Source organism: Schistocerca nitens, chromosome 4 (genome assembly GCF_023898315.1).
Source record: "Schistocerca nitens isolate TAMUIC-IGC-003100 chromosome 4, iqSchNite1.1, whole genome shotgun sequence".
In the NCBI taxonomy this organism is placed as follows: Eukaryota; Metazoa; Arthropoda; class Insecta; order Orthoptera; family Acrididae; genus Schistocerca; species Schistocerca nitens.
This window is the reverse complement of record NC_064617.1, coordinates 577030361-577047059: the sequence shown is the minus strand read 5'-3', so window position 1 is coordinate 577047059 and position 16699 is coordinate 577030361. Positions and strand designations below refer to the sequence as shown.

General features: G+C 42.9%; 1 protein-coding gene across 1 annotated transcript in view; it reads right to left on the bottom strand.

Moving 5' to 3' along the window:
* LOC126251705 (uncharacterized) overlaps positions 1-16699 on the bottom strand; it is a 59502-nt gene that overhangs the window by 35689 nt on the left and 7114 nt on the right. The window lies entirely within an intron of this gene.

The following is a 16699-nucleotide window of genomic DNA, read 5'->3' as shown; positions in this document are numbered from 1 at the left end:
GTTGTGAGCAGTTAAAACATTATCTCCATTTATACAGGCGAACTACTGATGCTATGTTGTGTTCGCATCGACCCTTTGTCCATAATTGTGTTGTATAAGTGGAGATGATGTTTTAACTACTGACAACGCCTTTGGCACGATTGTTTTATGTATCTACGCTGCAGGATCTACGCTGCGTTGTGAGCAGTTAAAATATTATCTCCATTTATACAGGCGAACTACTGATGCTATGGTGTGTTCGCATCGACCCTTTGTCAATAATTGTGTTGTATAAGTGGAGATGATGTTTTAACTACTGACAACGCCTTTGGCACGATTGTTTTATGTCTCTACGCTGCAGGATGTGATTTTGGTGTATTTTACTTATGATGAAGATATATTCAGATACACCGAAATCGTGGTCAATGATTTTAATATATCTTTATCCTGTAACTGTTTGGCTGTTATCATTTACCGTGAAGACTTTCAACAGTTGCTGTTTCAGCCATGTTTAAAATCTTGTAATATTATGGGCATGGCACCCAATGCGTTAAAATTGTATATTGCATTAAACGACGTAGTGTCGTATACACAGAAAAGAGCCAAGTCTGGTAGAAAAATAGTAAAAATGGTGTATAACGTTACATCTTAGAAGTCTTAGGGTGTGGTAAGGAAAAGCTACCGGGCTGCCAGTGCTCCACTCGGACGCCGGCATGTCGGGCGACCACGCATAGCTAAACCGTATAAGTTGTGGACACAATGATCCAGGGACATTACAGAGTGCCATTGTCAGACATAACTCCAAGTGTACTCAGAACACATATTGACAGTAATGCCGAGGTCAGCATTTCCTGGCTCTACAGAAAGCATGGGACAACAGGGATAAAGAGAGAGGAAGTTTGGGACATCAATACGTCATGGAAAGCCAATGACAGTGTTAGGACACAGGGTGTGACCATACAGAGGCAGACTGCTGTCCCTCTTTATGCAGCTTCCGGAAAACTACTGAAGAACAGTGCACAATTAGAGCCAATGGGGTGGCAGAAGGCCTTCAGCTTCGTGTCATGTCAGGGAGAGGGTGGACAAAAGGGAAATCCAAACAAAACTCAGAAGCAGGGCGATCCGAACGAGGGAAGTCAGCAGTGAAATCAGCGAAGAGAGAGAGAGAGAGAGAGAGAGAGAGAAGCAGGAGAGTAGCCGGGAACTACATGAAATACTGCCGGCCGCGGTGGTCTAGCGGTTCTAGGCGCGCAGTCCGGAGCCGCGCGACTGCTACGGTCGCAGGTTCGAATCCTGCCTCGGGCATGGATGTGTGTGATGTCCTTAGGTTAGTTAGGTTTAAGTAGTTCTAAATTCTAGGGGACTGATGACCACAGATGTTAAGTCCCATAGTGCTCAGAACCATTTGAACCATTTTGAACATGAAATACTGTCAGCGCAGTTAATAAAATCGGTGGCGAACAGCTGGGGAACTCTGTGTGTCGTATAGTGAGTGCCGACTCAGTTAATATTGACAGCCTCATTTCAAAGCAGACGGAACGCTGCTAACCAGTCACAGTCTCTGTTCTAAGATTTGGCCTCTTCGTGGGTACAGCTCCTTCGTGCTTCAAAACGGCTCTGAGCACTATGCGACTTAACGTCTGAGGTCATCAGTCGCCTAGAACTTAGAACTAATTAAACCTAACTAACCTAAGGACATCACACACATCCATGCCCGAGGCAGGATTCGAACCGGCGACCGTAGCGATCGCTCGGCTCCAGACTGTAGCACCTAGAAACGCACGGCCACTCCGGCCGGCTCCTTCGTGCTATTAGCTAGTTCCGGCCGTGAATCATTATCAGGCACATTTGCTATGTCATGTATTACATATCGTGCTCATCAAATTCTTATATGTCAGATACATAAAACCAGAAGTTGTACTCCATCATAACACACTCTAACTGCTGCAACCTGACAACTTCTTGTTGACGTTATTTCAAGTCAGTTTCCAATCCATACATTTTGTAGTAAGGGATTTAATATTATAGCCAGGTCAAGGCTCACTCTCACATAAAATAGTGGCTAACACCATTCTTACGAACCCCGTCGTCCAACCTCAGGCCATACTCACGCCTGGGACGCGACAGTAGTATCATAAGCATTTTCAACATCGTTTCGTGTTAAATTCTCACGGGCTGCTTAGCGCATGGGAGAACTGGCAGGCAGTCATCTGAATGTGCATAAATACCTGAACAGATATACACGGTGAACCCGAATGCCACCAACAAAATGGAGGTTGAAAGGGATATGTGCTGAGTATCCTAGGGAGCAGTGGTAATTGCGTTTCGTTTGAGTTTTTACCCTACTTTATCTTCTTATCAGTACTGCACTGAAAGTATCTACACAACAGTGCAAAGGTTGATGGTATGTTCTGTGTGTTCACGGTATTTTCTGTTAACGATAGCAACTCCACTTCACTTTTAAACCTCACTGTGCATTCAGTACTGCACGGCTCTCTCTAGGGTTTGTTCGTCGGGCAATGTTAGTTTTCCATTACTAGTGATACACAGCGCTATGGACAGGTTTACTGCTGGATAGTTGGCAAATATGCACTTTGTGTGGAGTTTCACCGTTGAGCGACACAAAGGCACTATGCTGAGCAGTTCCCGTAGTGGTGGCAGCACATCGCAGTACTTTTGCATCTGTCAGAGTATTTTTGCGTTACTATCATTTGTTTCGTACACTTTACTTTTTGCGTATTACAGTATTTTTCTGTCTGCAAGGTACTTTCATGGAACAAAGGTAACTGCAGTAACAATTAGATTATTATTAATTACATTACTGCTGTGTTGCGTGCAGCAGAAATCCAAGTATCCCTAACAACAAAATATTCAGGAAGTATTCCTGAACAGTTCCGAAATTTTGTCAACAGTGTTCGGGTTTACTTTGCAGACGGTTCTCTCACTTTTAGATCAATACACAGACTATCTTTCTGGATCGGATCTCAACACCAGATGAAAATGTTGTGTGGGGATGTTATAATCAACAGGAGCTAGTCAGAGTGGAATTGCATTTAGAAGGGAAATGTGAAATGACAATGACAGGCTTTTTTCTACGTCAAACAGATTTTTCATTGTAGAACCTTCAGCATCGCAGCGCGTCAGCAATCGTTGGTTAATACATTAAAAAACTAAAACCCCTCCTCGATTGCGAAAAAAGCACCTAGTGTTAACGCAGGTTTCGGCGTAGATAACTACACCTTCTTCAGAACAACAATAAAACCCACAAAATCATTGACAAAGGTCTTCTTAGGCACTTCAGGGTTTTATTGTTGTTCTGAAGAAGATGTAGTTATCTACGCCGAAACCTGGGTTAATACTAGGTGCATTTTTCGCAATCGAGGCGGGTTTTTAGTTTTTTAATATTTTTCATTGTATCCTCTGTAGGATAAATGCACTTAGTTCAACTTTTTATCCAGTGAGTATAGTCCGTTAGTACGATTCTGGAAGATATGCATAACACCTGTCTGTGGATGCCATCACCATTTTGTTAGACTCGACTCAAGGAAGGAACGTTTACAAAGAGTTCACTAGCGACACACCACCAACTCTGATAGAGTGAGGCTGCCTCCGCATCGCCAACACCGTCGCACTACCTCACGAGAGACGAACAAAACAAACGAAGCTAGTCTTGGAAATATCTTACAGCTCCTCACTTCAGAAGTTCATCTGCATTGCTCAGTCCGTGTTTGGATGTTGTGGCGTGCGGGTGTATGCTGCACTGTGTACAGCGGACCATTACTTACTGTGGAGTGCCGCTTGCGCTGACGGGTAGTGTGAACAGAACTTTAAGTAATGTGACATCCTGGAGGAGAACAACCGAGTGAGGTGGCGCAGTGGTTAGCACACTGGACTCGCATTCGGGAGGACGACGGTTCAACACGTCTTCGACTATCGTGATATAGGTTTTCCGTGATTTCCCTAAAATCGTTTCAGGCAAATGCTGAGATGGTTCCTTTGAAAGGGCGCGGCCAATTTCCTTCCCCATCCTTCCCTAATCCGAGCTTGTGCTCCGTCTCCAATGACATCGCTGTCGACGGGATGTTAAACACTAATCTCCACTTCCTCCTCGAGGAGAGCAAGCTTCACATTTAGTTTTGAGAAGAAGACCGAAAACGCTACGCCTACCACTTAGAGGGAAACTGACGACTGATGCAGTAAACTTGCGTGATGAGGAAGTGATAGGTATTAAATTTAACAACGCTGTGAACTGTTTATATGCAAAATGTATAAATAAAGAAGTTTTGTGAAAGAATAATCAGGGACACTGATGATAGCGTAAAATTTAAGAATAATGGCTGATCTGTCAGCATTTTGTCAAGAACTTACATAGCTATTGGTTTGCAATCTGTGAGAGTCTGTAATATGCCGCGCAAAGTGGCGCCCAAAACCGCCAGAGAAGTGCTTAGGATGAACGGGACAGTTTATGGTATCAGAGAAGAAACTTGGTCAGCAAACTTTTGCTTTGGCTTGTTAATTGGCAATAGAATAGCTTAAGTAGAATTAAAAAAAGCAGATATACTCTTACGTATCTGACTGCAGTCATAGAACGTGTGTTCTATACAAAAAGCAATACGGAAACCAACCCTGCACATACTCCATATGCAATTCTATTGAACACCTGAGAGAAAGTGTGCCCATAGACCTGTATAGTTGCCTGTTGGAAGAAATCAAACAGGTGTAATCACATAAGCAACTATTCTGTTAGTGCAGACAGACCGGACGGTGAGAACATCAGGGGCTGAAAGTGGGAGAAATCTACATGAGGACGTTACAGAAACTATCGCCAAAGATCAAGGGAGTCAAATGGTTAGCGATGATGCAGACAATAAACGTAAGTCACCGAACAAGGTTACAATTAATGTCATTTATAACAAACACGATGTGCAACGTAAGACTGCGCCTATGGAAGTGGAGATGGCAAAAGCGTCAGTGATACTATTGCCGAAGAGCGAGGGAACTGAGTTTAGAGCGGCGTAGCAAGCGATAGAAGTAAATCAATCAACGTCACTGATAACGTACGGTATGAGAAATATCAGAATGTGACCATGGGGATGGAAGAAAATGTGGAGTGGCAGCAAGCGTTAATGAAAGCATAGCAAAACTGAAACACAGTGAAACTGCACTGTCCAGGCACATTAATGTGACCACCTGTTAGAAGCCTGAATAACCACCTTCTACAGCGCGAGACGTGCAGGAAGAGAGTCAGAAAGTTTCTGGAAGACAGCGATGTGGAGCCCAGCCGACTGCAGTGCCGTGGCCAGGTGAGCTAGGTTTTTTGGCTAAGGATCCATGGCCCAAACACCCGGGTTGGTCCCACAGAGTTAAGATCTGTGATGTTTGGCGGCCAGCGGAGTACAATAAACTCAACTGGTGCTCTTAGAACCACACACGTACAACGCGAGCTGTTTTTCATTGGCCTAGAGGTAGATGCCATCATACCGAGAAGAAACATACTGCTTGTAGGGGTGTACATGCTCCTTTAGGGTAGATGGATACTTGTGTTAAACCATTGTGCCTTCCAAGAGATACCACGAAACTACTCCCCAAACCATAATGCTCCCTACTGGTTGCAGGGTGTTTGCTTTCAGACGATTCACGCCGTACACGCCAACGGCCATCTGTCTGATGGAGCATGAGACGTGATTCGCCTGAGAAAGCCACCTGTCGCCATTCAGTAGACGTCCAGTTGTATTGGCGTGCAGATTCCAGCCTTCGTCGCCGATGAACAGAAGGCAGCAAGGCTGCAAGAACCAGGAGCCTGCTGAGGAGGCCCATACACTGCAACGTTCACTGAGTGTTCGCAGAGGAGCACCTTGGTTGATCTGGGCGGTCAGTTGCTCAACACTTGTATGTCTATTTGTCCATACACATCTCCGTAGCCATCGTTTACCCCTGCCATCTATAGCCTGTGGTGCACCATACTTGCCTCGGTGTTGGTTTCCAGTAGCGCCTTTTTGCCATACACTGTATACTTTAATCACTGCGAACAATTTACAGACTTAGCCGTTTCGGAAATGCTTCCACTATTGGTCCGAAAACCAATGATCATCCCCATTTGGATATCAGATAAATCGCCCCGTTTCCGTATTAGGACAACGACTGCACCGTTTCCCGCGTTCCCCCCGATATACTTTGTATACCCTCCACTGCTAGTTCTGCCACCTGCCGTCTAAGTGGTTATTGCACCTTTACATCGAGCATTCGCGGTGGTCATATTAGTACGAATGGGCCATGTAGCTGTTCTGAACACGCAGCCAACAAATGAGACAATGAGTCTTGCACCGATGGGAGCACTATGTTCGAAAAATTCTTGGGCCATAGATGCAATACCGAGACCAGTTTTACACTGAGACAGTTGTCAAAATTGTCATTGCTAAGGTGCAAAACAGCAACAGTACCTTGTTCAAAACGGACAAGACAAACACTGAAAAAGTTGAGAAATAAAACGCAAAGTTCAGTCTTGAAGACTAACGAAGTCAAAAGGGAAAAGAAGGACGATAAAATCGTCCAATCTTTTTGTTGCATGTCAGAGAATTCAGTGAGATGTAAAAAGCGGCTGCGAAGCAAACCATTGTATCCTGGGTGAACAAATCACCAGATCCACCGGATGAAGCCTAACTTCGACTGTGAAATATACAGTAATGGTAATCTGCAGCAGAATGTTATGAAATAATGTTGCAGTGGCTTTGTGTTATGCCACGAGAAAAGTGGAACTCGAGTGAATATGTGAAATACAGGCACACATTTTTTTTAATTCAATGTGACAACTTCAATATTGAACGTAAATATTGGACAAGAAAATGATTTGAAAACGATACTATATATATATATATATATATATATATATATATATATATATATATATATATATATATATATATCCCAGTGCTCAGCATGTGTGGCTACTATGTGGGTATCTGGGTTTGATTTCCGATACTGCTAGAGATTTTTCTTTTGTTGGATACCTGGAAAGAGGGTGCGCACAGCGTCTTGATGTCCTTTAAGTGGCTACTTGAGTGAAGTAGTGGCTCCATGGTAAGAAAAAACACCAGCAATGTACGATATGCTGACCCCACCCCGCTCCGTACCACTTTCATTGACGGCATTGGCAAAAGATGATACGCAGGCTGTCGATCCCAGAGCCAGATCTGGTGCACATCATTTCAGTTCTAATCTCATTAATAAGGCGAGGTAATATCAACGACTGTGAAGAAGGCCCGAGACGTAAGATCATAGCATTTAAGGTTGCCGGGGAGGGGGGGGGGGGGAGGGTACGGGAGTAAATAAGCAACCAGAGAACCCGTCTATAGAGACTTCATTGAAGCAGCCGGACTGAAACGGATTAAAACAGAAAAACAACGGGACAGCAGATTCGTATCACTGAGTGTTTCAAACTTTGAAAGGTGACAAGTAGAATTGACCGAAACTACAGCAACTAAGAACTGCCACAGCCAGTGAAGGTATTTAGTGGTTACTGCGCAAACAAACACAGGAAAAAATGGGTCAAATGGCTCTAAGCACTATGGGACTTAACATCTGAGGTCATCAGTCCCCTAGACATAGAACTACTTAAATCTAACTAAGCTAAGGACATCACACACATCCATGCCCGAGGCAGGATTCGAACCTGCGACCGTAGCAGCAAACCCCCCCTCGGCCACAGCAGCCAGCAACACAGGAAGCATCACACTTACAGAAGGACGTATCACCACCTAGAAATATCATCAAACGACGAGAATAAATGACAATCTGAAGCCAAAGAATCCCACCTGATAAATAAATAGAGACAATAGGAAATCAAACGTATTTTTCGAATCTGGAGAACTACAGTATAAACTGTGATAGAGGCATGCGCAGACTCGGTGTATGAACTCTCCCATTTCCACGAACACCCAGATATCCGAACATCACAATATTTGTTTTATTTATTTAGCGTAATGAGATTAGAATCCTACCTTACATCAGACCGGTCCTTTACATGAAGTATTTTTTGAAGAGCATAGTTACTTAAGAACTGACAGTATTAACACGATAAACAGTAGTAAAGTAGTGTTAACAGAATTAAAAGTGATCTGAATGTAAGGACTTTGTGAATAACTATACTAAGTACTACTAATTCTACCGCTGCTGCTGATAATAATAATAATAATAATAATAATAATAGTAATAATAATCACAGTGACAGATAAAATATATGTTTATTATTGTACTAAAGTGACCTTTTCGGATAGTGAGTTCTGAAGGAGAGTAAATTAGGTAGACTGTACCAGCAAAGAGCTTTCGAAAATAAGGAAAATCCGGTTGGAAAGAAGGATATTTAATTGCAATCGGGTTATGAGTGCATAAAGGAACAAAGTGAGACTTTTTGCTTGAATCGGTGTGTTGTCAAGTGTCTTGTGAAGCTTGAGCGATTATTCATTTCTCCGATATAACGAGCAACGTCATTTCAGAGTCCTGTTCCTGCTACTGGCTAAGTGATGGAGTGCGACAGGAAGGATTTTACTCTGACGGGAACGAGTGTTCTGCTACATTATTTAGACAAGAGCGTTTTGTAGAGAAGAGGTATGAGTGACAATGTCCATTGATATGCCGGTGGAGGAGACAGAGTTACGGAAGTTTCCCTGACTGTCTATAACAAGCCATGATAGTTGTGCATAAGATAGTGAAATATGATAGAAGTTTGGTAAGTAAAATAAACGGAAATGTAACAACAAATATTGAATTCGACGCACCAAGTGGGATCCATAGAAAAAACGACCTAGTCCTCAGAAATCTCAGACGAATGTCAATCCGTCAGCGGCTCTGTCAAGACAATTTATCAACTGGTAGAAGCTCAAGGGCTCTATAACAAAACAAGCAAGCGTTAAAATAAATCATAAAAACAGCGAATGACTGCCTAACTCAGAAGGCTATCGGTAAATCGACAAACGCTGACGTGTATCCTAATCAACAGGTTTAACTTTGATAACTACTACAGGAATTACGGCATCAGAAACACTAACACAGGAGACACTGAGAGATCTACAGACATCCGCATAAAATGCAGAACGCACAAATTTCAATACGAATTACGTATCATGGCAGCAGAATAAACAAATATAGGAGGACAAGATGTACTCATCAATAAAAAATTAAAAAAAGACCTTGTAAATATTCCTGCATATAGCCATATTTACAAATTAATTTGTCGATGTGCATGTGAAAGAACTCGTTTTCCACATCATTACGATTTATTATTCAAGTGATTCATGAACATGAAACTAACTAACTAACAATTATGGCAATTAAAAGACTTAGAATCTCAAGGCAACCGTAAATAACTATGGGCTCCAAAAGAGATCTCATTTCCTACACACTGGAGAAAATGGAAATTAATAATGCGCAAAATTCGCATCCGCATCTAGGATTCAAGAAGGAAATATATAACGAACGGCCAGTTAATTTAAGAATTCCAAAACAGATCCACAACAAATTTACCAGCACTCACAACACAGACTAAAGTAAAAAAACCATCAAGAGAGAAACGTCACGTATCGATCTTATAGCAACCACAGGAACTTAAGAATCTTTCACATAAACAGTTAATACTACTCACTGGAAGACGCCATGACTATACTTCATTAAATGAGACTTCGATATGCAGCGAATATCCCCTATACGCAATATAGCCCCACAACGATTCAGATGTGTGGTAATGATGTAAGTCCAAGGAAACGGCAGCGAAGAATGACTCTGACATATGAACCGCAGCTGTGTGTCTTGTACGAAATTAATAAATATTAGAGTAGTGCGGGGGACAGGTGGCTACTAGAATGAAACAAGAATTCACAGACATTTTGGTTTATTGACAATTTAATCGCACGTAAATTATCACTGGACAAAATTAGCTACTAGATTCTCTCTCTGGGAAGGAACAAGTGCTGAACCTGAGTTCAGGAAATAATCACGTTAACTGTTGGGGTGAGGGGTACAACTCTTAAAGGAATTGAATTAACTCTGGAAACAAAGCTTCACGGGGAATGTAATTGAATTTAGAGGCGGAATCGTTCTGATCACGATGATTGCATCGATTTGCTAAGTGAGATTGATAAACATGTTAGAAAATCTGACAACAAAGTCATAGACAAGAGGTCGGGAACAGTGCATTTGCTCCGCAAGTGTTTTTGCTTGCCACATTGCTGTGTAAACTTAAACAACTTAAACGGTGCCGATGTACGAAGAAGTGCAGTGAGTGGTGGTCTGCCACGTAAGTGACACATCAGCCTCTGCCCCTGCTTCCCCCTCCTCAGGTGTCTCCGAAAAAGGCTATCTCCTGACTGTCTCAAGAAGGCTCAAGTCTAAATGTTCTGCTCCGAAAAACTTGCGCCGGCCGGTGTGGCCGTGCGGTTCTAGGCGCTTCAGTCTGGAACCGCGCGACCGCTACGGTCGCAGTTTCGAATCCTGCCTTGGGCAAGGACGTGTGTGATGTCCTTAGGTTAGTTAGGTTTAAGTAGTTCTAAGTTGAAGGGGACTGATGACCTCAGATGTTAAGTCCCATAGTGCTCAGAGCCATTTGAACCATTTGATTTCGAAAACCTAGTGCTTTCCGCTTCAGCCCTCGCGATGTTGCCAAAAACTAATGAAACTAAAACTAAACTAAATCCGAACAGGCAATGAAGGCCCAACGCTACCGGCCGTTCGCCGTGTCATCCTCAGCCCACAGGCGTCACCGGAAGCGGATAAGGAGCATGTGGTCAGCACACCGCTCTCCCGGCCGTGTGTCAGTTTACGAGACCGGATGCCTAAAACTACTCGCAAGACATTCTAAATGAACGTCTCTATCTCTGCCAGTGGAATCTTGTCCCATAAACTCATAATGCAAAATAGTCTGATCTTTTTCGAAAGTTGTGAGTACTGACGAATGGTAAGCCATCGTTTCCGTAGTTTGCGAATGCCGACAAGTCGTAGCTCAGCCATACTTTCCCACATAAAGTACAAGTGGACTATGTTTCTAATAGCGGCCCCATAAAGGGCCCGCGAGCTACGAAACTGGTCCTAACGATGTAGTTTTGCTCTGCCAGCGTTTCGAAGTGATCTTATCTTGTTGAGGAACCGGGAGTCACATGCCTTTACCGCCTGCCGACCGGACACCAGCGCGCACTATGCAGGTGGTCAAAAGCAGTTTGGAGGCGCTATATAGAAAATATCATGGCATCGCCCTAGCGGTTGGGGAGGCTTGCGAATAGCGGCAGTCCAGGCGCTGCTAGATCAAGTAAATGCTAATTCTGTTAAACAGAGAATCCGGCTGCCCACCTGAAGGACCGTGGCGAAATCTCCCGCGACTTCGCCTACACAGTAGACTGCTGACGTCCAGTTCCTTGGACACTGACTTGACCGCCACCCGAGCCTAAAGGGGTTCCCTGGTCACCGATCTGCTGTTCTGCCCTCTAACTACACAGAGATTCAGTATAGCAAGATGTATTAAATTCTTGAAAAACAAATCTCCCTGTCATATTACTGATTCGGTAAACGTGAATAATTAGAATGAAGTGCGAGGCTGGCTACAACCAGACGCGTTTCATGGCACTGATCTATAGTAAGAATCTTCCCAGAGTCTTCTCATTCCCAGTGAAAAAAAGAATACAAACATCATTCACAGGAGGTGGGTCTTCCTATCGAAGAGAATGCGTAGATGGGACATCTATCATGCTAATTTTTTTTTTTGTGTTAGAGTAGCATGGAGCGCTGCATGACAGAAGACCACAACAACAATATCTACACACTTTAAAGACAGATTGATGAAGCATCTCCACGGTGTCTTACAGACAATGCATCACTGTGTTCGGCGTTGCGTGCGAACCAATACGACACCGAGCACCTCATTCACTCCGGCCTGTTCCTCAGACTGGAAACGTAACGATTTCATCTGTACTAGACGAGTGAGGACCGGCATAGGCAAGAAGTAAGAGGAAAGCCGTTGTGCCATAAAGCACTTCAGACTGTTGTGTCATCGGCATTTTCTCTCACAGTAGTGCACACACTCAACTGAAACCTCGCAAAACTGTGGTAGTGAGTAAACTCACCGATTCGGATACTGTTGTTGGACACTAGTTTTGCGACAATTTATTGGAAAGATTTTATCAAAAAATCACCTGATAATACTGCCAAGTGCATTGGCGGTGTTTGCTTTTGTGCTCTCTTGCACGAAATAACTGTAGGTGTTTCCGTTACATTTTAGTTCTCTAAAAAGAGATGGGAATATATTGTTCACAAACATATCAGGGTTTATAGTATGGGTGGAAAAGAGCTGTTGCACTATTTGCAAATCGCTCTCCTGTTTTTAAAACTTGTAGAGACTCTTGCTGTAACTGATGAGGACTTCCAGAAGAACATCGTCAGCTGTCCTGCAAGTCACGCATATCAGAAAAAAAAGAAGAGCATTTCATGATCAGTCTATCCATGACGCACACCCTGCAGCACTTAGTTGCAGTAACACCATGCTTCATAAGAAGAAACACCATTTCAGGATCAATCTATCCGTCACAAACATTAAAGTAATCTGTTGTAGCACACGTGGTAGCATCTTTCGATTCATAATCAAAATGTCTTCAGTGCTGGGTTCGAATCACGCAGCTGCTCAAATTTTGAATAATAATCAATATTGGCGGCCAACCCCCATTCTGCCAACGGCCTTGTTAAAGAGGGCAGAGGAGCGGACAGAGGTTCAGGGCACTCTCTTGTCCTAGGGATGGGAAACTGCCCCTAAAGGCGGAAGAATCAGCAATGATCAACGACATGACGACGCAGAAGGCAATAACCACTGCATTAAATTAAATAACGCGTATCCACAGGACATGTGGCCTGTAATTGAAAAAGTGTCATGATGATCTCTCCATGGGGAAAAGATTCCGGAATATTCCCCATTCGGATCTCCGGGAGGAGACTAAAAAAGGCGAGGTGACCATGAAAAAAAGATTGAATAACCAACAAAAGGATAACTATCTACGAGTTGGGGAGGGGGGGGGTTGGGGTGGAATGTCAGAAACTTGAACGTGGTAAGGAAACTAGAAAATCAGAAAAGGGAAATGCAAAGGTTCGTTCTAGATATAGTAGGGGTCAGTGAAGTGAAGTGGAAAGAAGACAAGGACTTCTGGTCAAATGAGTATAGGGTAATATCAACAGCAGCAGAAAATGGTATAATGGGAGTAGGATTCGTTATGAATAGGAAGGTAGGGCAGAGAGTGTGTTACTGTGAACAGTTCGGTGACAGGGTTGTGCCGCGCAGTGTGGCCGCGCGGTTTGAGGAGTCATGTCGCGGACTGCGCGACCCCTCCCGCCGGAGGTTCGAGTCCTCCCTCGGGCATGGGTGTGTGTGTTGTTCTTAACATAGGTTAGTTTAAGTAGTGTGTAAGTCTAGGGACCGATGACCTCAGCACTTTGGTCCCTTAGGAATTCGCACACATCTGAACATTTGTGACAGGGTTGTTCTTATCAGAATCGACAGCAAACCAACACCGACAACGATAGTTCAGGTATACATGCCGCCGTCGCAAGCTGAAGATGAAGAGATAGAGAATGTGTATGGGGATATTGAAAGGGTAATACCGTATGTAAAGTGGGATGAAAATCTAATAGTCATGGGGGACTGGAATGCTGTTGTAGGGGAAGGAGTAGACGAAAACGTTACAGTAGAATATGGGATAGGGACAATGAATGATAGAGGTGAAAGACTAATTGATTTCCCTAAGAAGTTTCAGCTAGTAATAGCGAATACTCTGTTAAAGAATCACAAGAGGAGGAGGTATACTTGGAAAAGGCTGGGTGATACGGGAAGATTTGTTAGATTACATCATGGTTACACAGAGATTTCGAAAGGATTGTAAGGCATACCCAGGAGCAGATATAGTCTCAGATTACAATATAGTAGTGATGAAGAGTAGGCTGAAGTTTAATATATTAGTCAGGAATGATCAGCACGTAAAGAAGTGGGATACAGAAGTACTAAGGAATGACGAGATACGCTTGAAGTTCTCTAAGGCTACAGATACAGGAATAAGGAATAGCTCACTAGGCAGTACAGCTGAAGAGGAATGGACATCTCTAAAAATGGCCATCACAGAAGTTGGGAAGGAAAACGTAGGTAAAAAGAAGGTAGCTGCGAAGAAACCATGGGTAACAGAAGAAATACTTCAGTTGATTGATGAAAGGAGGAACTACAAACATGTTCCGGGAAAATCAGGAATACAGAAATACAAGTCGCTGAGGAATGATATATATAGGAAATGCAGGGAAGCTAAGAGGAAATAGCTGCAGTAAAAAATGTGAAGACATCGAAAAAGAAATGATTGTCGGAAGGACAGACTTAGCAGGAAAGTCAAAACAACCTTCAGTGATATTAAAAGCAAGAGTATAACATTAAGAGTGCAACGGGAATTCCACTGTTAAATGCAGAGGAAAGAGCGGATAGGTGGAAAGAATACACTGAAAGCCTCTGTGAGGGGAAAGATTTGTCTGATGTGACAAAAGAAGGAATAGGATTTGATTTAGAACAGATAGGGTATCCAGTATTAGAATCAGAATTTAAAAGAGCTTTGGAGAACTTAAGGTAAAATAAGGTAGAAGGGATAGATAACGTTCCATCAGAATTTCCAAAATCATTGGGCGAAGTGGCAACAAAACGACTACTCACGTTGGTGTGTAGAATGTATGAGTTTGGCGACATACCATCTGAATTTCGGAAAAGCATCATCAACACAATTCCGAAGACAGCAAGAGCTGACAAGTGCGAGAATTATCGCACAATCAGCTTAACAGCTCATGTATCCATGTCGCTTACAAGAATAATATTCAGAAGAATAGAAAAGATGACGATCAGTTTGGCTTTAGGAAAGGTAAAGGCACGAGAGCGGCAATTCTGACGTTGCGGTTAATAGTGGAAGCAAGATTAAAGAAAAATAAAGACACGTTCATAGGATTTGTCGACCTGGAAAAAGCGTTCGACAATGTAAAATGGAGCAATGTGTTCGAAATTCTAAAAATACGTACAATAGCCGAGAGGGAATAATAAGAGTGGACGACCAAGAACGAAGAGCTCGTATTAAAAAGGGTGTAAGACAAGGATGTAGCCTTTCGCCCCTACTGTCCAATCTCTACATCGAGGAAGCAATGATGGAAATAAAAGGTTCAGGAGCGGAATTAAATTTCAAGGTGAAAGGATATCAATGATACGATTCGCTGATGATATTGCTATCCTGAGTGAAACTGAAGAAGAATTACACGATCTGCTGAACGGTATGAACAGTCTACAGAGTATGGATTGAGACTAAATCAAAGAAAGACGATGGTAATGAGAAGTAGTAGAAATGAGAACAGCGAGAAACTTAACATCAGGATTTATGGTCACGAAGTAGATGAAGTTATGGAATTTTGCTACCTAGGCAGTAAAATAACCAATGACGGACGGAGCAAGGAGAACATCAAAAGCAGACTAGCCATGACAAAAAGGGCATTCCTGGCCAAGATAAGTCTACTAATATCAAATATTGGCCTTAGTTTGAGGAAGAAATTTCTGAGAATGTACGTCTCGGGGATAGCATTGTATGGTAGTGAAACATGGACTGTGGGGAAACCGGAACAGAAGAGAATCGATGCATTTGAGATGTGCTGCAGACGAATGTTGAAAATTAGTTGGACTGATAAGGTAAGGAACGAGGAGGTTCTTCGCAGAATCGGAGAGGAAAGGAGTATGTGGAAAACACTGATACGGAGAAGCGACAGGATTATAGGACATCGGAACAGGTCATCCGAATCTCTGCTGTTACTTTGTAAATTTTCAGCTTCAGTTTGTCTACAGCCCCGTGGGCTGCACCTAATGACACGGACACCTCCAGTTATAACTTGGATAACAGTTTTCTAGGACTATTTTGCAAGCCCTTGTCAAGCTTGGCTAAAGCCGATACGCTACCAGGCATAGCCTGAGGAATGGTCCACAGCGCAAACGGCGATTGGAGTCTTGTCACCTCTGTACTGGTTTACGTGCAGCGCCTGACACGGTGCTTACGTTGGGAGTGATATATCATGTATATCAAACAGGAAAAAATGCCGATAAGACCAAGACAATATATTTTTCAAAAAACAGAACACAATTCAGTAATAATATATAACTTTACGGGTTCTTAGCTCCTGTGAAAGACACATGTTTTACATTAGATAATTAAATTCAACCTATGCACAACAGGGAAACTAGAAAATGTATAACTTGTGAGAGCAAATGGAAATGCCGTGTGGCTAGTAGAAGCACCAGTATTTATTAGGAACTATTGGCCAATGAAAACAAAAGCCTGTTTATTCAGTGCCACCGTCTTCCCACCTCATGAGAGCACGAGACCATCAGCCCAAATACAAAGCTCGCTCCGAAACATCCATATAACCCGAATAAGTCCTTCAAATCGACGGATACAAATCGGTATATAGATAGGTTGGTTGGTTGTTTACTTGAGCAGTTTCTGTCAAAACGATGTGTAACGAGTAATCATAACAAGTCATTTTACGGACTGCGTATAAGTGATTTGTTTTGGTATGTATGATTTCTGGCCGTTTACTGAATACAAACCAGCTCAGTTTCGTAAATTTACAAAAATTGTTGTAACTGTCTTTCATCTGTCATGATGGAGATGACCAAAGTAAACATAACTTTCAG